The 26,140-nt window shown below is 35.5% G+C and overlaps 1 long non-coding RNA gene across 1 annotated transcript in view; it reads right to left on the bottom strand.

Annotated features, from left to right (window-relative positions):
* The window catches only part of LOC130019775 (uncharacterized), a 49,087-nt gene that overhangs the window by 6,438 nt on the left and 16,509 nt on the right, over positions 1-26,140 (bottom strand). The window contains exon 2 of the long non-coding RNA XR_008791889.1: positions 9,982-10,042. This is a non-coding gene — a long non-coding RNA (uncharacterized LOC130019775). The remainder of the gene's footprint in view (positions 1-9,981; positions 10,043-26,140) is intronic.

Here is a 26,140-nt window from a genome sequence, read left to right as displayed (position 1 = left end):
ATTTTAAGGATGTGATTACCAAGTATGACTCTGTAATTTTCCAAGGAAGAAAAACTTCAAGTAGATTATCGCTTTAGTGACAAAATTAATTAGAACAAGATGTCAACTTATCAAGGAAACTGTTGAAACATTTTTTTATTTTATAAGATCTCCTGAAATACTCAGAAAATGAGGAATTAAAACATATTTTTTATATATAGGTTTATCAATACTCCTAGCTGAAATCGCATAGCTCCACCTTTTTATATTTCTTTAGAAGAATCAACATTAAAGATAGAATTTTTGCTAACTTGGATACGTTGTTCAACTTGTGTTTCAGTTCTTCTAGGATTCCATTCCATACTTAATATAAGAGTTTGACTATAATGTCACTGACATAGTTACTTTCTTGTAGTAAAAGGATTTATCAATGCAAACTATGTTCATGATCAAAATAGTTTAGAATTTTTACCTTCCAATCTAAATTCTAGTTTTCTATTCAAGCTTGAGGTGTCCAGCAGAGGTTTTCAGATTTTACCTAGTAAGTCTTAAAAACTCTAGCTTGAGAGAAACAATAGTCAAGAAGTTTTTGTAAAGAATAAAAATTCAAACACTATTGTGACTAATCTCTATATTACATGTAAGTATTTTACATATTAATATTTACCCTTGATTTTAAGATTTATCATTAACTGGATATCTTGATAATATTCAGTGTTTTCTAAATCACGTGATTTCTGTAATGGCATCTGCCAATATTTATTCTCAATATTAACAAATAAAATGAGGTGTAACATGTCTAATAAAAATATTCTCTGAAGCTGTTCATATATAACTCTGCATGGAGGATAATAGAACAACAACAACAAAAATACTTTTTACAGTATTTGTTCCCATAAACACTGAAGTGACCATAACATTAAAAGATATTTAAAATGTGTCCTGGGATATAATAATTGATAATTGACTGTCATTATACCAATTACCATAAAACTGAGAACCAAATGTTGTATTAACATGGAAACTGGTTAGGTCCTCATGGTATGCACATAAAATGTTACTAATAGTTTTTATGAGCCTTTGTCCTTGTTCTCTTTGCCTTGGTACTTTTTTCCTTATATTATTTTCCATTTCTTCTTTTTAAAAAATTATATTCTGTTAACTTTAAATTCCTTTTAGAAGCATAACACGGGACTAGCAAAACAACAATTTGGAAACAGTTATATATGTTATTTATATGTTATATATATAATATATGTTATATATTTAACTGTAAAGTTAAATATCACTGTCACTGTCACTGTCCTCCCGTTGTTCATTGATTTGCTCAAGTGGGCCCAGTAGCATCTCCATTGTGACACATTTTACTGTGTTTGGCATATCGAATATGTCACAGGTAGCTTTCCAGGCTTTGCCATGCAGGCAAGATACTCTCAGTAGCTTGCCGGGCTCTCCAAGAGGGATGGAGGAATCGAACCCAACTTGGCCGGACCGGCCGCGCACAAGGTAAACACCCTACCACTGTGCTATCACTCCAGCCCTAAAGTTAAATATATTCATAAAGAAATATTGGGGAAGAAAAATAATTATTAAAATGGAACTGGGGTATTCTTTTCAAACTTTTTGAATTTTATGATTACTATTTAGGAAGAAAAGATTTTGAACTTTAAAACCTCTAGTTAGTTATTTTAGAGGTGGATGAATCAGAAGTGTAAATAAGACCCCATGCAATGTAGCACTGTAGCACTGTAGCACTGTCTTCCCGTTGTGGATATATATTGGAATCATTCAGTGCAATCTAGAATTAAGAAAATTGGTTATTTGACTGTAGTTGGTTTGGGAGTAAAAAGAACAAGAGAGAAAAGTAACAAGTGAACTAATCATTGATCTATTGAATATTGCATAAAATGTGCAGTGATATAAGTCTTATTGACTTCCTGAAAAGTTGATTAAAATTAGGGGTAAGAATTTACTTCTTTATTTGGTATTTATAATACTTAGTATAACAGTATAACAGTTATACTGTTATTGATTATCTTCATAGTAATTGATGAAAGGAAGTATTAGGATGTTTTTAGTTATGGAGGGGTGAATAGTAACAAAATTTAATTTCACAGCACAGAGACAAGAAGATGGAACAGTTAGATACATGTTTGAAAAAATTAGATAATTGAAATGGTATGACCTTTAGAAAAGGAAAAAAATCATTTTATAAGATAATTTTTTCCCTCTTAGATGGAATGGAGATGAATAGTATTAAGTATTCAAGAGACATAATTTAAAAGAGTTTCATACATAGTCTGAAGCAATAGCACAGCGGGTAGGGTGTTCGCCTTACACGCGGCCAACATGGCCGACCGGAGTTCGATTCCTCCGCCCCTCTCGGAGAGCCTGGCAAGCTACCGAGAATATTCAATATGCCAGACACAGTAACAACAAAGTCTCCAATGGAGACGTTACTGGGCCCGCTCGAGCAAATCGACGATCAACGGGAGGGCCTTTACCTTTACCTTTACCTCATACATAGTCTGTAAACTAGGCCAGACTACCACTAAAGTGATAGAATCTGAGCTGTTTGATGATCTTAGTAGGGTAAAAGTAGGGGGTACATTCACAAGAGCTATGAATAATTGTTTATTTTGGAAATATTTACCCTTTTAAGTAATTTTGGTTTTTTTGGGGGGGAGTGGAAGGTCACACAGGCAGTGCTCAGTATATTCCCCTGGCTCTGCTCTCTGGGATCACTTCTGCTAGGGCACAAGGGACCATAAGGGATGCTGGGATCAAATCCAGGTCAGCAGCATGCAAGGCAAATGGCCTACCCACTGTACTATCATTCCAGCCCCTCCCTTTTGGATTTAAAAATATACATTTAATTTTTAAAAAAATTAAATAATAAATTTAAAAATATAAGTAAATTTTAAAATTTTCTTATAATAACATACCTAAGAGATAGTTCTCTATTCTATTATTGTCCCCCTTTTCATAAGATAAATAAGACAAAATGTAGTCAAACTATTTTCCTAAGGGCACTCAGCTAGTGGATAGGCCAGGAACTGAGTTTCAGAAATCTGACTATAGAGTTCATTCTTTTTAAATACTTCATAATTCTATGGCAGTGATATGACTGAACAGGCTTAAGTATGTAGGTATTTAATATCAAAAGGCAAATTTTCAGATGTATTCAGGAGAGGTGTTTAGAAGTTGACTCATGGAATTTCGAGAGATCTAGAAAACTGAGGTAATAGTTGATGAGATTAACCCATAGAATGTAAAATAGATGGAAAAGTTAGAAAAAGAAGACAGGAAATAGCAAGGAGAAGGATGTTCTATTTCCTTAAAGTTTTAGCTACCTTATAAAGTCAGTTACTTAGAAAGAAGTATGGACAGTTGAATGGAGTAGAATCTCATTTTAAGACACTATGCATTTGAAGTATATTTATGACAGGTAAGAAGTTGATGGAATGACTAGGTAGCACTGGGGTGTGGCACTAGTAGTATGTCACTGAAGACCAAAGGAATTAAAGGCCTATGTCCCAGAAGAGGTCATGGAATTATGAGTCTAGAGTGTTGGGTGGGGCATCTCTATTAATATTGAAGTCACATATGAATCACTCATGATGAGACAGAAAATGGGGTGGAGACAGAAAATGGCTACAGACACCAATGAATTGCAATGTAAATATGATGAAGGAAAGATGGCATAAGATGAGAGACAGGGCTGACAAAATGGGCAGACTGTAGTCATTGGAGTCATGTAAGCATTCTTTTCTTATCACCATTTGCTTCCATCATTGTGGTGGGGAAGTCGAAAGTTCCATTCAACAAAAATGCCTAACCTGGCAACGTTCCTGAACAGCTTTTTTAAAGGGGTGGAGCTTTCTATATTATTAAAGCTTAAAATTACCTCAGAGATCCAACACATTAGCAAAGTAAATATTCACACAGATTAGTTTATCTAGCCTATTTAAAGACATTATCACTTAAGTATAACTAGGGCCCAGTGAATATAGAGAAGTTTTAAAAAGTGGGAGAGTGGAAGGAGGAAGGTACGTAGCAAATTGAGGTAAAGTTTGGCCATTGGTAATATGAACACTAAATAAAGGAGAAAAGAGCTGGTAACCATTAACAAGGAAAATTGCCAATAGGTTTCCTAGGAAGCTTGTGAAAAAAATGTGACAATGAGTCATATTCTGCTTAGTTGAATACTCAATCAAATCAATTTAGTTGTTCAAGAAATAGTCAAATGTGCTTTCTCAATTCTAATAAAACTTAAGAGCTTCAGAAATAAGATATATATATATATTTTTACAGAAAATAAATCCTATCCCTGAGATAGAAGGTGAATTCATTACATATGATTATAGAACTGTCTATAATACTAGAGAAAATTTGTTTCAGTGATTAAAAGTTCCAGAGTTTCCTTGGCCTTAGTCATTCAGAGTCATTGGCATAGCTTAAAAGACTGAGCACAGGCATTATATGTGGGAGCCTGGGATTTATCTCCAGTACTACATGGTTCCCCCAGAGCACATTCAGGAGAAATCCCTGAGTACCACGCAGGAAGTAGCCCATGAGCCCACTAAATTTGACCAAAAAAAAAAAATAGGGAAAAAACAATAATTCAACAAAGTCAGTTTGGTATCTCCTGAGTTATAAGTACAAATTAGAGTGATGTGCCTCATTTAAATATATGATTTCGATTCTTTTTTTTTTTTTTGCTTTTTGGGTCACACCCAGCAATGCACAGGGGTCACTCCTGGCTCTGCACTCAGGAATTACCCCTGCCGGTGCTCAGGGGACCATATGGGATGCTGGGAATCGAAGCCGGGTTGGCTGCGTGCAAGGCAAATGCCCTACCCACTGTGCTATCACTCCAGCCCCTGATTTTGATTCTTAATGTCCCCATAGTATGAAGTAACCTATGACAAAAGATGAATAATGGAAAAAATTGTTATATGTATTACTTTGTGGCCCTAGAAGCACTAAGAGTTGGCATTTTCCATCTTTTTAAAGGCTTAGCACAGTCCCAAATCACTTGATTCACTTCAGTTTTCTATCATACCTTCCATAAACATAGCCACAGTGATTCTAGTACGTATGTTTTATGCAATTGGCCTTCCATAGTCAGAGGGGAAATGGCTTACACTAATAGGTAAGGACTTTTTAATACATGATATGTGTGTATGTGTAAGGGTATGTGCAGGTCTGAAATATGTGTATATGGGTACATATGAGTATAAATATGAGCTCACATTTAGACTTATGAGTAATCCAGAGTTATTATATGAAGAAACCTCTGCTCTTTTCCCCACGCCCACCCTCAAGGCATATCTAACTGCAAAATGCAGAGCACTGAAAGTCGGTTTTATAAAGACTGCCAGAATTGGGAAATTAAAAGGAGATTATCAAGAATTTTATGATCAAATTGTTATCTGCCATATCAAACTATTCAAAGTTAAGATGTATTCTTGCTGGAGACGTATCTCAGTAGCAAAGAACATGCCTTGCGTGCATGAGTCCTGCATCCAATTCCCGGCACTAAAATTATTTTAAAATTATTTTATGTTCTTTAGTAAGTCACCCATCATTCTTTTTCTCCTTTCTTCCCTAATTACAATTACAATCTTTTATGTCATATATAATGCAGCTATCTTTCCAAGCCTGGATTCTAATTAATAAAATCTGTTCATTTTGGAATACTGTCAATTGCCATTATTTAACTCAAACCTTTTGCCAGTCTTCCTGTGCATGTCCTTCAATAAGCATAGCTTTCACAGTATTTATCCAGAAAAGCCAGAAGGAAACTAAGAAGGAAAAATTTTACTCCAGATAAATATAACTATTAGGTTTTAGAGAAAACCAAAGGTCTGGTGATGTAAGCCTCCACCGAGAATTTAAGAAAATTTTTAAATTATGTATTTATATTTTATTTATTTACAAGTCTAACACTAATAATATGGATTCAATTAGGTCATTGGTCTGTTCATCTTCCGAAGTCATTTTCCCCCCGTAGCACCTTATTGACAACAGCACAAAATGTCCTTACAAAATGTCCTGCTATTGCATACAACGTTTTAAATTTATGAAGTAATGTAGCATGTTTAAAAGTGCCACATAAAATATTCTACTATCAGTACTTTAATACCAAAGAGCAAGTCTTTTGAATATTCAGAACTTACTGCCAACTTTCTAGCAGTAAAGTACTGCTTTTGCTATATATATATATATATATATATATATATATATATATACTGCCACTACATATACCTTAAATAAATATTCTCTGTTGCCTTAAAAATGCTTCAACAAAACCTCATTTTAGCAATTCAACCTTACTTCCCACTGACAAACACTTCTCTCCATTTAGATCTATCTCACAAGATTTTAACCCCTCAGTCCCTGTTGTTACCTTATCTCAGAAATGCTATCTCCTTTCATCTCTACTGTTTCTTGAACATCTCTCTTACAGTAAACTCCTCTAATATCTTTTAGTCCCTATGGTTATCGTCAGTATGACAGTTTAGAATCTATTATTCGGTTTCTGTTAACTAGATTAATGCTTACACTTTTTCCATAGTCTCCACCACCATTGCATTCATTAGAAAATTTGTTGCATTCATTGCATTCATTAGGAAAATTCTCTACTAGTGATTACTTGTTATTCGAGTTTATACAATTCAAAATTACAGAAACGCCAAATCAGAAACCAAAGTACATGACCAGAGGGGAGAAAAATCAAATAAGGATTTACTTAAAGACAACACTATTCTTACTAGAGACTTCCCCTGCTTCTTTATGGAGTGCCATTGCTTTGCATCACTCATGATAGTTACCTCTAGTGACTTTAATCTAGAGTTAAAGCTGCATGAAACTCCCTCTTCTTGGGGAATAGGGAAAAGGGTTTAGGGACATACCCACTGCTGCTCAGGATTTACTCCTTACTCTGTACTCAGAAATAATTCCTGGTAGTGCAGGAAATCATAAGTGGTACTGGGGATGTCCCAGAGTAAGCCACAGACAAGGCAATATCCATAACCCTGATTCTCTTTCCAAGACCCCTCTTTTTCTAATTCCTTCTGATATATAGTATCATGGAGTTATTAAAAATTGAGTCATTTTGTGCAAATTTGACACAACCAAATTTTCAAAAAGTAAAATAGAAGCATTTGAAGCAGTTTTCATTAAAGAGAGTGCAATATGTAAAGGGCAAATTGAGGGATTCTGTCACATTGGTCCTTTCACAACTCACCAGCAATTTTTTGTGGCATTTTGGAGGGATTCTAGAGGCACATTGTAGAAATAGCAGAAACCTTGGCCTTGGCTCTGTTGTCCTTTCTCTGTTTAGGTTTGAACAAGTCTCTTTCTTCAGCTTTGGAAACAATGAACTTGTTCATCAGAGGCAATTCATATAATCCCAAAAACCTCACAATAGAAGCGGCACTCAAAACAAATGAAGAAAATATTTATGCCTACACAGTTTTGGTTTTCTTTTGTTGAGTTTTGTTCCTTTAGATACACTTAAGAAAAAGATTAGTTATCCAGAGTTGATTAAGATTTAGATAATATATTTTTGTTTATTGAGATTCCAGTTTGTATGTCCTTTTTATTACCTGTAAATTTCATTTTTGAGACTGCTACTTTGAAGTAGAAATTTTTTAAAAAATAAAAGGAAACCAAAGTTTGTGTCCAATTTTTACAGTCTCTATCCTGTTGTGGGGGTTTGTTTTATTTTGTTTTGGGGGTCACACTCAACGTTACTGTGGGATTACTCCTAGCTTTTCACTCAGGGTCTACTGCAGGCAGGGCTCAGAGTACCATATGGATTTCCAGGGATTGACCTTGGGTCAGCCATATTCAAGGCAAAGACCCTACCCGTTGTACTATTGCTCCAGCCCTTAATCTTCTTGTAGCCTTTCAAAGAAGCAAGTGATGTAACATACTGTTCCTACATGGAAAAAATATGCTACAAATATCATTCAGATATTTGCTTTAGAGGGTATTCATTTACAGTATTTGTGTGAAAAAATACAAAATACAATGTTAGACTAATATTAAAAATAGTGAGACATTTTATCTGATGCCCTTTTTATAGAGCACTGGTTCAATAGTAAAAGGGAAAAAAACATCAGCTGAAAGACAAAGACAGTAATTTCCACTCAATTCTGTGAATCCTATTCAATAAATTATTGTATCTTCTAACTGCAGAGTACTTGGATGAAACCACAATTGTCTCTCTATGTATTTTTAGAAATTCTGGTTTCCCCATCAGATAATCTTGACTTAGTTATCAGTGTCAAAACATTTTTGCTATCAATTTGGCTTGGACAGAATAACTTCACACTATTAATCTTTTGGCACTATTTTTTATTTTACAAAACATAACATGAAAAATAACCTAAGCAAAAACTAACAAAAATAAGTAGGTTTAGTGAGCATATATATATGTATAATGTATATATACACATATATTTATATAGTCTTGAAAATATTAATTATTTCAAATACATAAAACTTGGCAGATAAAAGCAGCATAACTACTGAAAATAAAATTTTCTTCCATAGTGCCCTTATTACAAAAAGGCTATTTTGTGATTACATTTAAAATTATTCAATTCATGCATATGTTATTCAGAGAGGCCTTGTTTTTGCTTTGCAGAAGCAGTGACAGCAGGGATTAAACCCAGAGATTCCTGTATGGACTGTGAGTGCACTGAGCTACATCCCTGGCTCCTGTGATCCTTTTGTACACTGAGATATGCTTGCCCTGGGTAGGAATTAAGCACTAAGGTTTTAGTTCTGATACTCTCAAACTGTGAGAAACTTCATAACATAAGCATCTTGACTTTAGTACTCTTAAGTGTTTTAAAATTATTTCCTTTCTTAGGCTAAAATACACTTTACACTTTTATAGGCCTACTCATATTTTCCCTGTAAATCTTTTAAAAATTCTTCATTCTTACTAAATTTTATATTGGTAGGACTTACCTATTTCACATAAACTTTAAAATGTATTAATACACAATTATTCATAATATGAATTCTTTAAATTAATGTAATTCTGAAAGGATTTAATTTTGGGGAAACAAATATCAACCTATCATTGGTTTACAATTTTGTGAATTTTAAGGAGACTAGCTTTATTTATCTGTGTGCATAGGTGTGTGTATACGTGTCATCACCTACTTATACACACATCTACCCACCTCCCCCTCCACACACACAAGAGATCTCTCTGATAATAAAAAGGAGAAAGAGTAAAGAAACAGCAAATGGCCAAAGTCGTTTCAGCTGAATAGTACAACTGAGCTATGTGTGAGGGCAAGAGTGCCACAAAGGGTTCTTGGGACACTGGAGGAGCTATAGTTGATCAATTAAAGCACTTGTCTTACACATAGCCTTCTCTGGTTTGATTGCCACCAGCCAGTACTGTCCCCCAAGCCTTCCAAGAGTGACCCCTCAGCACAGAACAAGGAGTAAGCCCTGAGCACCACTGGGTGTGACAACCCCCCTCCCACAAAGAAATAAGTTCTTCTAACTACAGTAACAATAAAACTTTTTAAGATAAGTAAATAAAATAAACTTTTTAAGAAATAAATACAAAAAATAAATTTCAATATAGTTAACATGTGAATGAGATTTGAAATGAATTGAAGTTTAACTTTTCTTTCTCCCTGGAGAAGTTATGAGGGATTCCTACTAATATTTTCATTCCCTTCTCCTACAAAACTGTCAATGCGCTTTAAGAACACTTTTTAAAAATATTAAATATGACATGAATGAACAGTGATTTTAACCTGGTAAAGTCTTAAAGAGATGAATGGTACAGAAATAAAATAAGAAAAAAAAGAAGAAACACATTTATAGGGTACTTAGCAATTGAGGTTTTATGTCTATAACAACGTTTAGTTTTTTCCTTCTAAGAAGACAGCTAGAAAGCTATCCAAACCACTGAAGTATAAGCAGAAGTAGAAACTCAAAAAGTAGAATATAATGTTTTACCTTAGCACTCTGCAGTTCTACCACATTGATCAGTCCTCTAGGAAAGAACAGCTAGCACCAACTGAAAGGAGGATATCAAGATCAAGTAAGGTTTTCTTTTAAACTGCGTTTGGACCTTGAATACAGAAGTGTAACACTATTTTTATTTGGCTTGTTGAAGCTTTCAGTTACCAAAAAAAAATGCAATGCTCAGAAGATACGGAATAAGTTTTTAAACACTCAAGAGATATAGAAAAAATAGAAATAGTAAGAAACAGAGTCCCACAGGAAATAGAGTAAGACTTAAAAAAGACACTTGAATTTTACTCACATGTGTTTCTTTAGAAAGATGTTGAGGTTTATTAACTTTATCTTTTTTACAATTTCTACTTAATTTTTTTTTTAAATATTTCCTTCCCTCTGTGGTGGTGGTATTTTGTGTTGCTATGATGCCCCGTGGTCATGTACCTTTCTTGTAGAACTTGCACACAGTTGGATATTGTGGACCAGAGAGTATCTACTTCCTTTAGCACTAAGGATTCCACTGACAAGGTTGCCAGGATTGCACTCAGCATGGGGGGGGGGAGGGGTGGTACCAGGTATCAAACTCAAGGCCTCACGCTTGCAAGGTAGATACTCTACCACTGAGCCTTCCTCAGGCACTGAAAGTTACCCAGTTTTAAATCTTAATGTAACTTAAAACCAAAATCAAAATACTCTGATAAGAAATGTGCTTTCATTTTAAAATAACAGTCTCTAATTTTACTACTTATTTCTGTTTTATTTATCAACATAAATTCTTGATGTTATGCTCAAAATAAATTTCCCTCTAATTTCTAGAAATAATAAATGCCTTTGGTTTTTACAATTTTTTCAGAGTGAAATAATTTAGGAGTAGAAAGGCAAAGAAAAGACAATAATTTGAAGTTGCTTATGCCTTCCAGGAAATCTATCTTTAGTTTACTTATAATTTAACTAGTGAGAAACTAGTAAAATTATGATGAAATTATGATAAAATTATAATATATCTTGTGTATAGAGGTTATGTCTAAAGAAAGCCAGATATTTGTGCTCAAATGTAAACTTCCTAATAGGAATGATGTCTCAAAGTAAGACTAACTCTGCTTTAGTTCATATTTTTGTAACAGTAAGATTTCGTAACTGTTTCTATGAAGGGCTAGAAAGCTAAGCACAAAGCTAAGTTGAAAAGTTGATAGAAATAAAATTTCTTGCTAAACTAGATTACAGAATATTAGTTACACTTTAGCAGAGACTTCTTTCAGAGACTTCTTCAGACTTGAGCTCATGCTAGTTATATATCAGTCAATAAAAATTCACTTAGTTATTTTATCGTCAAACAGCGTATTTAGATATCATGGTTGACATTTTTATATTGAAAAATAAAATATCAACAGTACATACTCTGAAATTTTCTTCTTCATTATGTAGAGTTCTCACAGAAAATATATGTTTATAATGCCTTATGTACCATTTACTAATTTGGACTTCCTAAAGTGAACAGTTTCAAGTTATTTACTTAAATGTAATTCTTAGGACAAATTGCTGTAGAACAAGACCAAGATTTGGTTTTTTTTTTGTAATTAGTAAATAGTAAATTACTATTTACAAATAGTAAATTTTTAGACTATGTGAGTATGAAATAAAAAAAAATAAATATTTTGGTTTCTACCCGAATTCCTGGACAAGCTCCTAAATCACTGGTAAATCCCTAATAGATCAGAGCACTAGGAACATTGGGACAGGAGAGATAGTACAGTGGGGAAGGTGCTTTCCTTCCATGTGGCCTACCCAAGTTCCATATCTGGCACCCTATGTGTAGGTACCTCAAGCCTCACCAGGAGTGATCCCTGAGTGCAGAGCCATGGGTAAGCCCTAAGGCAGAGCCAGGAGCTCTGTTGAGTATAGCCATCCCCATTCCTCCCACCCCCAAAGTAAAAGAGCACAAGAGCATCTTTTTATTTTCCTTCCATTGAAGAAATTCTGGGTGGTCTCCTCTTTGGAGACCTGAGTGAACACCAGAAAGACAAAGTCATGATTAGAAGAGTAAATGGTTTTGCTCCCACCATACCCAGCTCAGCCCCAATCCCCTACACAGGAGCAAGGATCTGGAGATAGATTTCAATAGTTGACCAGGCCTATGGAGGGAAATTTCCATAAAATCCTAAAATATGATGTTTAGGTAGTGTTTCCAGGTTAGTGTATGTATTTCACTTAGAGGGAGAGTGATGCACTCCAGCTCCAAGATCTCCTGACCTTGAGAGTCTCCCAGATCTTCCTCTATGTAACTTTTTACCTACCTTGTATCACTGTGTCACTGTCATCCTGTTGTTCATCTATTTCCTCCTTCGTCCCAGCCTTTTTTTTTAGAAAGTGCCACATAGGAGGCTCTTTCAGGGTCAGGGGAATGAGACCCATCATTGTTGCAGGGTTTTGGCATATCAAATATGCCACGGGGAGTTTGCCAGACTCTGCCATGCATGCAGGATACTCTCAGCCTGCCAGGTTCTCCAAGAGTAAGAACTAGATAATAAGATGTCTTCGCGGCCGTGTCCTTCCAGGAGCTGGGTTTTATAGTCTCTAGGTCTTGGCTGTTGATGGGATCACGCAGGGGTAGTTAGTGGGTGTAACACCTACCTACTGGAAGATGGGGGATCTACCTATTAGATCAATAGGTAATATGTCCTTTACAATCTCCTTTAATAAAGTGGTATAAATTAGTAATTACTTCCCTGAGTTCTGTGAGTTGCTCCAGCAAATTAACTAAAGAAGGAAGTTTCTGGAATGTCCACTCTATAGCCAGTGGCTCAGAAGCACAGGGGATGATATCTTAAAAAGAGGGAGAAGGTTGTCCTATAGCACAGAACTTTGTCCTATACAAAGTTCTACAAAGTACTGTAGAACTTTGGTCTTGTTCTACAGTAATTTGTCTCTCCCCTTATCTGTGGGATATCATCCTGTGTGGAGTTACTGTTGATATTTTATTTTGCAATATAAATAAATTTATATAAATATAAATGCTTTACAACAAGAGCTGATGTCACCTTCACATAGACAATTAGTGGAAATACTAAACCTTATCTCATATATTTAAATATATTTTGATGTGAGTAATTTTTAGTTTTAAAATTTTGATTTTCATAATAAATTAACTTTAACTGAGCAAAGAAGTCACACTCCAGTGGCTAAGAATTCTTAGGTTCACATTTAAACTTTCCTGCTTCAAAGGCAACAATTGCCTCACAGTTTTAGAATAATCTAAAGCTTTCAGAACCTCAAAATAATTTTAATTTATATGAATTATATGAACATTCAAATGCTTATGGATATTATCATACTTTACTGACTTAATTTTTTATGATTTTATTACATAATCTAAGGAAAGATTTCTTGTTAAACAGGTGCATGTTATATAATTTGCTTTTTTAAAAAGAATACTTATAAGGGAGACCAGTGATTTTAAAAGATAAGGGAACTAACAATTCCAGTAATGTTATCACTCATTTGAGTTAGGATCAAACACAAGGCAAGTTTGTGCTAATCAGATGTTTTTCTGACCTATATAAAATGATTCACCCTCCTACTTCCAGTTACTAGAAAAAAATAAAATATTACTAAATTACTAAATTATTTTTTTTCTCTTGAGGATGTTCTTGCTTAATTCTCAAGTCTGACATAATCTAGTGATTAATTCTGTACAAGTACTTATTTCATAAATATTTCATTTTTTAGATAAGATTTGTAAGGACAGAGCTCTATCTTACAGTACCTCTTGTGATCTTAACCCAGTATCTGATACTTCATCACATTTTATTATTTACACTGAATTAAACACGAGTGCATGAAACTTCACTGTCACTGATATTAATATTGTTAAGACATATGGCACATGGTTTCTCGACACGGTGACATCACAGGGGTTCTGCATAGACAACGTTGTGTTGCACAGTAAGTGCTGTGCTGAACTTATCCTAAGATGCCAAACTAACATATATTTTAATTACTTCTAAGTAAGTGTTTTTTTATAATAAACCTGCATAATTGAAAATTACTGTTACCGTAAAATAATCATTCATTAAGAGTGGAGTTTAAAAAAACTTTCCTTTAAACTATACAGCCCATTTGTAAGATTTTTAGTACAAATTATGTTATAATATACTACCAGGAGAACTGTTAAATTAAGGTGCTAAAACTATTGTTTTATTTTCAGGGTCCACATAATGTGGTTCTCCTGTAACTGCACTCAGGCACCCCTCCCAGCAATGCTCAAAATATAGTAGTTCTTGACTCATCCCTTTGGCCCCTATAACTAAAGTTTCCTCTGCACAAGAAGTCATGAAGATTCTTTTAAGTTAGAAACAAAGAAATCTGAGTATACAATTCTAATGTACGTAAGTTTCCTTAGGAAAGAATGCCTGGAAGTGGGAAATAGGGGATTTGTCTCTTCATGATGGGGTAATTTTCTATATAAATTATATTACCTATATCCATGTCAACCTCCCTAGGTCTAACATCATATCTAACAATATATTGACATATGCCTTAAAATAAATAAATGTTGACCTGTTCACCCAGGTTGCTGATTATCTGGGGCCATACATACACATCATTATATACAATAATCTGTGTAGCTTCTTTATTTTTTTGTATCTTTATGGCCCATAAAAAAGAACTGCATCAACGTCATCCTTTTTTTAATATACCATGGTTTACAAAGTTGTTAATAATACACTTGTCATGAATATTCAAAGTTCCAACACCAATCCTACCTCCAGAGTCACCTTCCCTCCACCATTGTCCCCATTTTCCCAACCACCCACCAACTCTGCCCCTTTTGCAGGTACAAAATAATTATGTTATACTATTTGTTACTACTAAATCACTAATGGACTTGTCCAAAAAGGAGTTCAGTGAAAGAAAATTTGAGAAAATTGTTATATCTCACCATGGGGTAATCGAGTCCTGTCTGAGGGTTTACTAAGCTGGTTGTTGCTGAGCCTTCTATGTTACTTGTGGTTTTATTTTTTTTAATTTTTATTGAGTTTATTTAAATACTATGTTACTTTTCCATCTAATTTTGTTTGTTCCTACTGTCAATATTGTGGATTTTGAAAGTGTTGCAAGGCTGTATACGTGGTCATGTACTCCAGAAACTTCAGGATCCATAGAACTGTGGCAATGAATTTATATGGCAGCAGCTCTGAAATGTGGGCAAGACTGCCAGGGATTCTGGAGGTATGGAGGTAAGGAGTGGTGCCCCCATTCTGAGAAAACCCCAGCGTTCTCAGCCTGAAAACTGGTGTACCTGGAATTTTCATCAATTTGGTGTCTCTGCAGAGATTGGTCATGAGGTAGTGGAGCTGAGTCATTGGCATGGCAGTTTCTGTGGGGTGTGGGTTGGGTGTGTCAGCTAGAGCTTTGGTAGGTAGGGACTCAGCCTACCCCCTCCCAAGGTTTTCAGCTAGGAGACTGATGTACCCATGAATTTCAGTGACTTGACTTGCATTTCTTCACAGATTTAGTTGTATATCTGTTAAGCTGGGCCAATGGATGAGTTTATAAGGTGGCGGTGTGGGATGTGGGTCAACTTTATCTTCACAAAGACCTGTGTTTAAGATGCTTTTAGATGGGGGCCAGTGTGATAATACAGTGCGTAGGGCACTTGCCTTGAACAAAGCAACTTGGGTTTAATCCCTGGCACCCCATAAGAACCACCAAGCCTGCCAGGAGTGAAGATTCTTTTAGATTCTGGATCCTGGGTCAGAGAGATAAGATAGCAAGTAGGGTATTTGCCTTGAATGCAGCTGACCCAGATTTGATCCCTGGCACCACATTTAGAACCCCACCAGGAATGAGCCCTGAGCACAGAAACAGGAATAAGCCATGAACCCCCAGGTAGAGAAGGAAAGGAGAAGAGAGGAGAGGGGTGGAAGGGGTGGGAGAAGATGAGGGGAAGAGGAAGGAAGCGACTCTTTTCTATATGCTGACCCAGCCCACAATCTAATTCCTACCCATACCTCAAAACTCAGTTTAGCTGTTAATGTGTATAAAAGTCACTATCAAGGGCTGGATACGGTACAGCGGGTAGGGTGTTTGTGGTCAACTGGGGTTTGATCCCTGGCAACCCACATGGTCCCCTGAGCACCATCAGAAATAATTCCTAAATTCAGAACCAGGAGTAACCCCTAGCGTTTCGAAGTGTGGCACCAAAACTAAACAAAAAGCCACTATCAGAGCCCTTCTAAAGAGAATAAAACGTTATTTTCCCAGTGTTCTGGGAATATCTAGGCAGAATTGTTTATTTACTTCTTTAATTTTCTAGCTTTAAAAGTATTAGCACTAAAAACAGGAAGTGGGGGGAGGACAGGACCAGCGCGTCCATTTTCCTGTCTCTCACAATGCAAAATAAAAGAGGCAGTGAGGAGAGCAAAGATTTTTGCAGTAGTTCAGGCTATTGGGCTTAGTAGTCATGCTACTTTAGGCTAGTCTAAAGTTCTTGTACATATGTTATCTTTTACTATTCTTTAAATAAGAGCATTTATTAGTCAAAATATTAGGTTGACAGTGATACTTAAGGAAAATAAAGTATAGATTAAAGTAACTTATCCATAGCTAGCTAGCTAATGAGAACATAGCTATGATTTGAACCTGAAGGGTTTGACTCCAGAGCATTCATTATTGCATTTCACTTTGCTTTAAGACTTGGACAAGGAGGTGCAAAGAATTTGGTTTCTAATTTTATCTACTGGGTAACATAGGAATATTATATTTGAAGAACTTAACTTTGAAGATTTTTCAGCTTTTGGAAAGTCTCACAAGGCAATGATTTTTAATTTATAATAAGTTTGAAGTACGTTGTATAAATTCAAAACGAACTTTTAAGGATAGTCTTTTAAAATATGACTTTAATGTATGATTCCAAATTGAGAGAAATATAAAATAACTAGAATAATTAAAATTTTCTGACTTTAACACGTCTCTCTCATATGCCTTATACATAACATGTTAAATTTGCTTCCCTCTAGTCTCAGCTTGATATTAAAAATGTTGATCAAGATAGTTCTTCCCTAGGCTTCCAAAGTAACTTGTTGTGATCTTGAGTCTCCTAACTCACTCATTCAAATAGAACGTGGAATCTATCTCTTTTCTTCCTTTATTTTTTGTCAATGTGTTTATTTTAAAAACCTATTTCCATAGTTGTTGGTTATTTCTTCTATTTAGAGATAGAAATTGTCTTCTAACAGAGTGGCGTAGATGATGTTTAAAAGTTTATACTGAGGAACCCGAGGTAGAAATCAAAATGTTGGAGAATGTGCTTTGCATGTAGAAATACTGGGAACTATCCCAGGCACTGCATGGTTCTCTGAACACTGCTAGGCATGACCCCTGAGCACTGTACTGAGAGTAGCCTTTTAGCTAGCTGTGTCCCAAAAATAAACCAAAAAAAAAAAAAACAACTATGCTGATAATTAAAACTGTCTTCATATTATAACTCTCAGTTCTAATTCAAAATATTTCTGTTATAATTCAAAATAGTTTTCTTTAATTCAAAATACTACAATTTAAATTTTTTTAAAAGAGACCAAGTGGTTTTAATGGGCTATTTGAAGGGTTTAAACTTTTTTGTGTAGTCACTAGAGAACTGGCAAGTAGGATGCAAAGTGCTTTACAGAGATTCAGTGACAGGTTTCAGAAGAGATTTAGAACAGAGTTAGGAAACAAAGACTACAGCTGATAGAGTGATGTTACAACTGTTGCAATGTTGCAGATACAGGATGTTTCACTTGGGGAGGGGCAGAGAGAATGCAGAGCTATGCTTTTCAAGATACAGTGAAGCAAGAATCTATTTAATGTCTGAAGGGATTTAGGAGCCTAAGGGAATGGGGGCAGGGAAGAACCATAGATTTCTCTCTTTCAAGGCTGGGCTTCCAAGAAGATGGTGTAAATATAGATGGGCAGCAGGTCTGGAAAGTGGTTTAGGGTGCTGAGAGAGAGAAAAAGAGAATGAGTAATTTGAATATAAATGTTTCAAGTAAATGGCAATGCATTCATATCTTATATTTTACAATTAATATTCTAAAATTGCCAAAGTTTTATTCTTAAATTCTATTCCTCTTAAGTGAGTTCTAAATCATAAGAAAGTCATCAGCTTAAAAAATAGAACATCTCATTTAGTCAAAAATTGAGAATGCATTCTGAACATTCAGTAAGAGTTGAGACATACCACATACTTTCTGGAAGTAGACTATTTTTAAAAACTATTCTTCAGGGGACAGGAGTGATTGTACAGCGGGTTGGATGTTTGCCTTTCATGTGGCCAAGCAGGTTCAATCCCTGGAATCCCATATGGTTCTCTGAGCACCACCAGGAATAATTCCTGAATGCAAGTACAGGAATCATCCTGAGCAACACCAATTGTGACCCAAAAAAGAAAAAAAAAACTGTTCTTCAACTATCCCCTTTGACCTAAAAGAACAATTAAAGAACTAAATATATGAATGGATAAGAATGTAACCAATGAGAAATTAATTTTAAACTGTTCCAGAGTGTTCAAACTTAAAGACACAGTTTTGAAACTGTCATAAAATAAAGACAAGAAAACTCAGAGTCAGAGTACAGCAGGGTATACAAGTAGTGTGCTTATGCTGTAGGTGGCTGACCCATTTTGGTTCCATACCACCACATATGGTTCCCGAGCCCCACCAGAAGTGACCCCTCAGTGCAGAGCCAGGAGTAAGCTCTGAGCACAGCTGGTGTGAGGAACCAAAACCCAAAACCAAACAAACATACAGCAACAGCCAAACAAAACAAAACAAAAAACCCTCAAAGATAATGCAGTTTAATATAGAAGAGCAAATTATCTAGTAATAGATCTAGTGTTATAACTAATGATAATGGATGGCAAGATGAGTGAAATTCAAGGTAGAAAGTAACGTCTCTGATAAGAATATGCAAAGAATCAAGGATGGCCTGTGGTGACAAATGCAGTAGAAGATCTAGTAGGTGGAGGCCCTGGAAAAGTTGCTGACAATGTACATTTCCTAGTGGAACATCCAGTGAATGATAGAGAATGTAAACTGTGCTACATTTTATTTTGCTTTTTGGGCCACATCTAGCAATGCTCAGTGGTTACTCCTGGCTCTGCACTCTGGTATTATTCCTGGTGGTGCTTGGGGGACCATATGGGATGCCAGGGATTGAACCGAGGATCGGCCACATGTAAGGAAAAAGCCCTACCCACTGTACTATTGCTCTGGCCCCCTGAAATGTTTTTTAAAATACCTATTTACTTAAAGAAACTGTGCTTTACAATTGGGCTCTTGGTTTTGTTCCACACTCACAAACACAGAATTGATTGGGTTCATAAACGCGGATCCCCCTCCTCTTTATTCTGCAATCTAACAATGTATAAATTGCTTTAATTTTCAGTGCAGCTGGCTATGTTTCATTGTGCCAATCACAATTCAAGAACCTTTACTTGCCAGGTATTGTTGGAACATGAAAAAATAAAATCAAGTGACGCAAGTAGCTTTTCAGTGGCTGTATTGTTTGCCATAGCTATGATTGGATAAAGTCCAGTAATACACTTAGGATAGGTCCAGACAGAAATAAAGCGTAATGTGATTTGAAGGAGACCTCTAGAAAAATCACATGATTTCATAGCTTTAGTTGACCTTAGAAATCAAAACCTCATCTCTCATTTACAGAAGAAAAAAATTAAAGACCAACATAGGTTGAATAGCTGGTCCCAGTTAACCAAACTTGTTATTTAAAAAGTTAGAGGCAGGTTAAGTCTAATTTTTGTTCCTAGTACCCTGCTTTTGATAAGCCATACTGCTTTTGTGTGAAATTACAACCCTCTCAGAGGCCAATAGTTTTAGCCCTGATATGATCTAAAAGTATTTTGTAATAAACCAGTCTCATTACAATATGGAAGTACATTTAGGATTTGGTATTCTGAAATTAACTTTTTTATTTTTCCAAACTGAGTCTTGGTAAGCAAATTTTAACTAAATATTTGATGTCAGATATTTAAAGCAAATTAGTTCAGTTGAGCAACTTCCCAGATTTATCTGCTTGTTTGTTTAGTTTCATAGCTTAGATATTGAAAATGCCCTACTTTCCCTTGAGGACATTAAAATGGTTTTTATGATTAGTAAAATTCATATTTAGAATATATATTTTTGAATAGACAATATTTATAATGAGACTTCTAGATCATATTAACTCATTCATAATCTTGATAGGGAAAGCAAATTAACATTTCTCTTTCTCTTTTGTCTTCTCTATCTCTATCCGTTTTGTATAGAAAAATTTATTAACAACATTGAAAGACTCTGACAGTTTTCTTTTTTACTGTCCTTTCTAAACCATGGCAGTCACAGTGCCATTTTCTGTATGATACTTGCTACTATTCTGACATACTACCATCCTTTTATAATTGCTAGTTACTGACAAATAAAAGAAAACAATAAAGAAAAGGTATTAATTATACACTTAAAGTTTGACCTCCCAGGCCTATTTAATCAGAGGAAAGACCCATGTAAGTTCTATAATACAGGGAGAGAGAAAACAGATTTTAAAAAGAGCTAACTTATTTTTCAGATATGTTTCAGAATCCCTAAAGTTGTCTTTCATTATTTCTTAGGTGGTTGTGTGTTACCTGGTCTGAGAAAACATGCAGAGAAGTATAACTCACCAGGTAGGTTCTGGCTGATAACATGCTGAGAGTCCTGGAAGGCTTTGGGAGGGAAGAAAAGGCTGGGAGGGGCTCAGACTGTGATCCTTTAGGCCAGATTCCAGGGAAGTCAGGTAAGGCCAGGCACAGCTGGCAAGAACCATTGTTCTAGGTAACCAAGGCCCAGCATCCAGGAAGTGAAAAGAGTTGGAAAGGTTCTGGAGAACAGGTGACACTTTGTTCTTCTGTTATGTTGGGCCATGACAGGTCCCTGATCGTTGAATGCTACCAGGAAGAAGTCTGAAGTCTGCCCAGAAATTGCCTTTCATGCAGGCCAAAGGAACCAGGACAATTTACTGCCTTGAGTGTTGCCATTTTATTGATTTAAAATAAAAAATCAGCAAAGGGAAGCTTCCTTAGCTGAACTTGCTAGCTGATAATGGGGAGAATGGGGGTGGGAGGGTTATTGGGATCCATCGTGGTGGGAAATGGGCACTGGTGGAGGGATGCGTATTTGATCATTGTATAATTGAAACCCAAGCACAAAAATTTGTAAATCTACAACTGTACCTCATGGTGTCTCACTAATAAAAAAAAACTCATTAGAATGAATCTGACAGTTACGTGTTTTTATCTGCAATGTGGTGTTGCTCCATCCCAGGGCCATCAGACCTACATTCAGTGGTGCTGGAGGTGGGGAGCATGTAGAGCCTGGGCCAAGGATTGAAATTAGGTCCTTATGCACGCACTAACTTCTCCCCTTTTGAGGCATCTTCCGGGGCCTGTTTTGCCATTTTATATCTCATTACTGACTTCCTATTTCAAACTGCACTGAAGTATCTATGTATGCATATATGTATATTTTTTCATACTCAGCATGGGCAATTAAAGATAACAAGATTTATAACTGTGATATATCAAAATATTATTATATGGTAGAAATTATATAATGATAGTAGTTGGCAGTGAGTCCATTATTTTACAGGCTGTGCTATCTTGGGAAAATTACAGAACTTTGTTGATCCTTGATTTCCTCTATGTCATCTCTATGACAGAATAGCTAGTGCTATACAATATAGAAAGTTCAATCAAACCAAACACTAATCCCTGGTCCAAAGTCTCAACTTAAAAAGTTGACTTAAATAACTTCCATTCATGCTTTTTAAGCTCACAAATTCTGAAGACCCAGTTTTTGGCTGTTCTCAATCCAAGTTCTGAAAACAGGATGGTGAGCTAGTGAATTGAGTCCTTGTCCCCAGAAAGCTTACACTCTAGCTCAATTCCCCTGTTTATTTATATATGATAATTACCATTTTATTCTTCACAAAGTAATTAAAATAGTGAGAACATGGTTATAAAATAATGAAATAAACAAGTGATTAATGTGATTATTACCCAGAGTATAGATCACTTAAAGTATTAATAAAATACATTATAATCCATTAGAAATTATGGAAAATCAGGATATAGTAATTAATTTCATAATTTTAAGCTATCTAAGGTGAATGAAAGCAGCATTACACCCAAGTTGGTTACATATGTATATTTCTAATGTCTGCTCAAACTAAGAATTAATTTGCTTTGTCCTAAATACCTCATTGGGTTATCCTATTTCCAATGCTTACTTCTTTGACTTCTCTACATTTCAAGTGCATCAATTTAAACTTCACCTCTTAAAAAAGTTTAAAATGCACAGTAACATATTAAAAGTATTATTTACTGCTCATGGGCTTGATTTTGTTACTTCTCTCCTTTCCATATCACTCTGTATAAAAATGTTTTATAGTTAGTAAATATAATTTGGCCTTTAATAGCTATAGTTCAAATGACTAGAGATTGAACTTCAACTCTCACTATTACCATAGATGCTTAATAGCTTGGTTACATAGTGATGAAGACTTTATTCCATTCTGAAGAGCATGCAAGAAGAGCAGAGTAACTTCAGGGAAGAGAATGTGAAAGCACCAAGAGAAGAGAGAAATGCTAAAGTAGCTGCCATGAGTTGGCCCCTACTGGACTCTGCTTGCAGGAAATAATGCTTCTCATTCCTACAGCACAGAGCAGTGCCCTTGTGAGTGAGCTGAAATTGATCCCTTAGTACATCGATGAGAGAAACTTGACAGCACTCCAGACCTTTCTTGAGAGGTGCTTCAGTCTCTATTTTATAATCTGACATTGTTTGAAGTATTTCAGTTTTCCTTAGCCAACTAGTTACATAGCGCAACCAGTGGTAAATGTATTGCTGACCCTTTTGGAGAATTCACAAGGTTCTACCACTTCTTTAGATAAGGTAATTACTACATGTTTGTAGATAAAGTCTTCTATATCTTTGAAAAATTAAAGGAAATAGTGCTTAGTATATCATAAGATATTTATATACGTAATTATACATTAAAGTTTATGTATATTTAAACAATATATGAGCAACAGTAGTTGGCATACTACACATATATCCACGCATATATGTGTGCACATATAAAAGACACACACACACACACACACACACACACACACACACACACATGCACATACATAATTTGTATGATTCTCTACCCAGGCAAAGGGCCTCAGTTCTAGGCCTTAGGTGTCAGAGAATCTCTCTGTTCATCCTCTGTCTATCTTCTTTGCACAAAGAATTTAGGAACCAAATAGTCGTACCTAGGTAGTTCGTTTCAGACACTCTCTGTTTTCTTTGACTATCTGAAATCCAGAACCCCCTACCATGAGCTGCTTTTTGCCTTTCCCCCCAATCTCTTCCACAGTATGACTTGGTTCAGCTTAAAATCCCAGGACCTAAAGAATATTCAAGTGGTAGCTGTTGTCATGGGTGTGATGTCGTTTAAGGGTAGATGTGACCCATTGCTCTCATTTTGTGCAAGAGGCCTGAAAATGGGGTGAGAAGGGGCTATGGGCTGTGGAGCAGGTTCTTCCAGGGATATTCACTTTTTAAACATGAAACTCCCAATATATTAAATAATTACAAATATAACAATTTACCTGAACTTATATTTTCAAGCTAGGCAGAGAGGATATATTTCAGGGGACAGGGGTTGCTGATGTCTCCCTCAGAATATTTAGGGGTTACTCCTGGTTTTTCATTCAGGAATTACTCATAGTGGTGCTTGGGAATTATGTGGGATGCCAGGGATCAAATCCCAGGTCAGCCATGTGCAACACAAACACCCAACTCACTCTTCTATCACTCTGGCCCCAGGGATACATTATTAAAAACCATGATTTATAATTTGACCTATGATGGGTTTCTATTTGTACTGTACTCTGAAAATCCTGCAAATTATCCAAATCCTACAAATGTAAGGAAGAGGACTGTATCTTTATATTAAGTGAGAACTTCCCCTGGAATTTCTGCTACATAGATTTCTAAAAGAATGGCAAATAAAACTCTCCAAATTTTATTCAGTGTGCCTTGGACTGTGATTTTTTTCCTGCTAACTCCATGTTGCTGTGGATTGCTTTTCTTAACATGTCTCAGCAAAACATTATACAACCTGATTAAACAAAGTCTCATTCCCACACAGCTCCACCTTCCTTACTTGGCAAAGCTTTAATCTGGTAACACCCTTTAAAGACCATCATTTCAGCCACAGCTCAAGGAAATAAGCATTAGAATATAATTCAATGATTTCTTTAAAAGTTGAATTCTATTTCTGACCATGGAACAGGTAAAATCAAAGAAAGAATATTCCTAAAAGAATAACAGTATTTAAAGTTTTCTTTTATGTCTTTTTAACCAAAGCCATATTATTTTAACAAACAGAGCAGAGAAAGGAAAACAAAAAAACAAGTTGAACCCATGAAATCATTGTGATATTTATCTCCCTAATACACTGAAGCCGTAATAATAATAATGTGTCAGTAAATATTATTGATGACAATCCTCCCAATCCTACCATATGCTTCATAGTGTTGACAACCATTCCTGTGGGTATAAGATGGTGTGGAAAATAAAAAATGAGAAATGCTAAACAAGAGAAAATAGTTTTGATATGAGTTATGGACCAGGAAAGAAGATTTTTACCTTAGACAAGTAGATAGGAGTTGACTGTATTTCAGTGTGAGAACATGAGAAAATTCTATAATTGCATTTTAATTATCTTAATTTTCTTTTTAATGTGAAACAATTATTTTGACACTTTCAAGCAGTGCTCAGACTACCCAAGGCCCTCACCTAGTGATCTCAGCTAACCCAGTCAGTCATTCAATATAAGAACCTAATGATCTGGGGCAGCAAGAACCCTGCAGTGCAGTGTTAACCAAGCCAGCCCTGCAGTGTTCAAGGTCATCCAGGTAGCACTGAGGAATTTTCAGTGTTAAGGGGATTATGTGGTGCTGGCTCTAGAGGGGGGTGGGCTACATGTAAGACATACTTTTTAATCCTGTCCTATCTCTCTAGCCCCTTAATTTCCACTGTTACCGTGTTTATACCTCAGGTCACTGGCCAGCTTGCCAGAAGTCCCACTTAGAAATATCTAAACTAATGATTCTTGCTGTGGTTGGCATAATATAAAGAGCAAGTCTTGAGTATATCACAGTAGGAGTGTTATCTGTATGAGTGTCTGGTAATTGAAGATTTAGACCACCCTGGAACATTCCAATGTCAATATTAGGCATGTCATTCTGCCTTTACAGATTCAAGTCATTAAAGATGTGCCAGCTGCTTAGCATCTAAAATAAGATAAAAAAAATCAGCAAGGAAAAAAAATGGAGAAAGATGATTTTCAGGACATTATTCTGAAAGGTGATGAGTTTTTAGAAAAAAAATTAGAGGTAATAACTATAAAATGCACCATTTTTTTAATAGAAATCAGATCTTCAGTTTGGATATTGACTTCATGGAAACACAGCACATACACAATAGCTGATTACCCAACCTTAGCTACAGTGAGTCACTGCATTACACCAGCTATATATGGTATAAATGATGGATTGATTCCATAATATGTATGAGGTACGTCATAGCACTCAAAGTAGACTATTCATAAGCCATCTACATTCCTCAACATCAAAATCCTTGAAATTGTCCTCCCAATGGTATTCACTACATTCTCTATTTGCAGAATACAAGTGTAGTTTTAAATTACTGAGGCCTGACTAACTATACTTAATTACTCAAGCCATGTCAAGTCCCCAGTTAAAGTTTTTAACCACAAATAATGTCCACAAATTATGATTTGGGAAGTATCATGGGCTCTGAGCTTGGTTTGTTAAATTTGTGACATAAGGGGTGCTTTGGAGAGGAGGAAGAATACAGTGTAGGAAAATTATTATTTTTTTTTCACTTTCTGTCTTAGTTTTAAATTTAATTTTGAGACATCTCAACTTAATCTTCTTAGGAATGGTATAATGTGTAATCAATTATGAAAAATATTTTGTAAAAAAGAAACTGGTGAAATTGTGTTGTGTACAGAATTGAGACTTGCATTGGAAGGATAGGGAAAGAGAAATTTTGAGCTGAGCTATAAA

Source organism: Sorex fumeus, unplaced genomic scaffold, assembly GCF_029834395.1.
Source record: "Sorex fumeus unplaced genomic scaffold, SorFum_2.1 ptg000009l, whole genome shotgun sequence".
Lineage (NCBI taxonomy): Eukaryota > Metazoa > Chordata > Mammalia > Eulipotyphla > Soricidae > Sorex > Sorex fumeus.
Note: the sequence above shows the minus strand (reverse complement) of the source record. Positions and strands in the feature narration are given on the sequence as shown.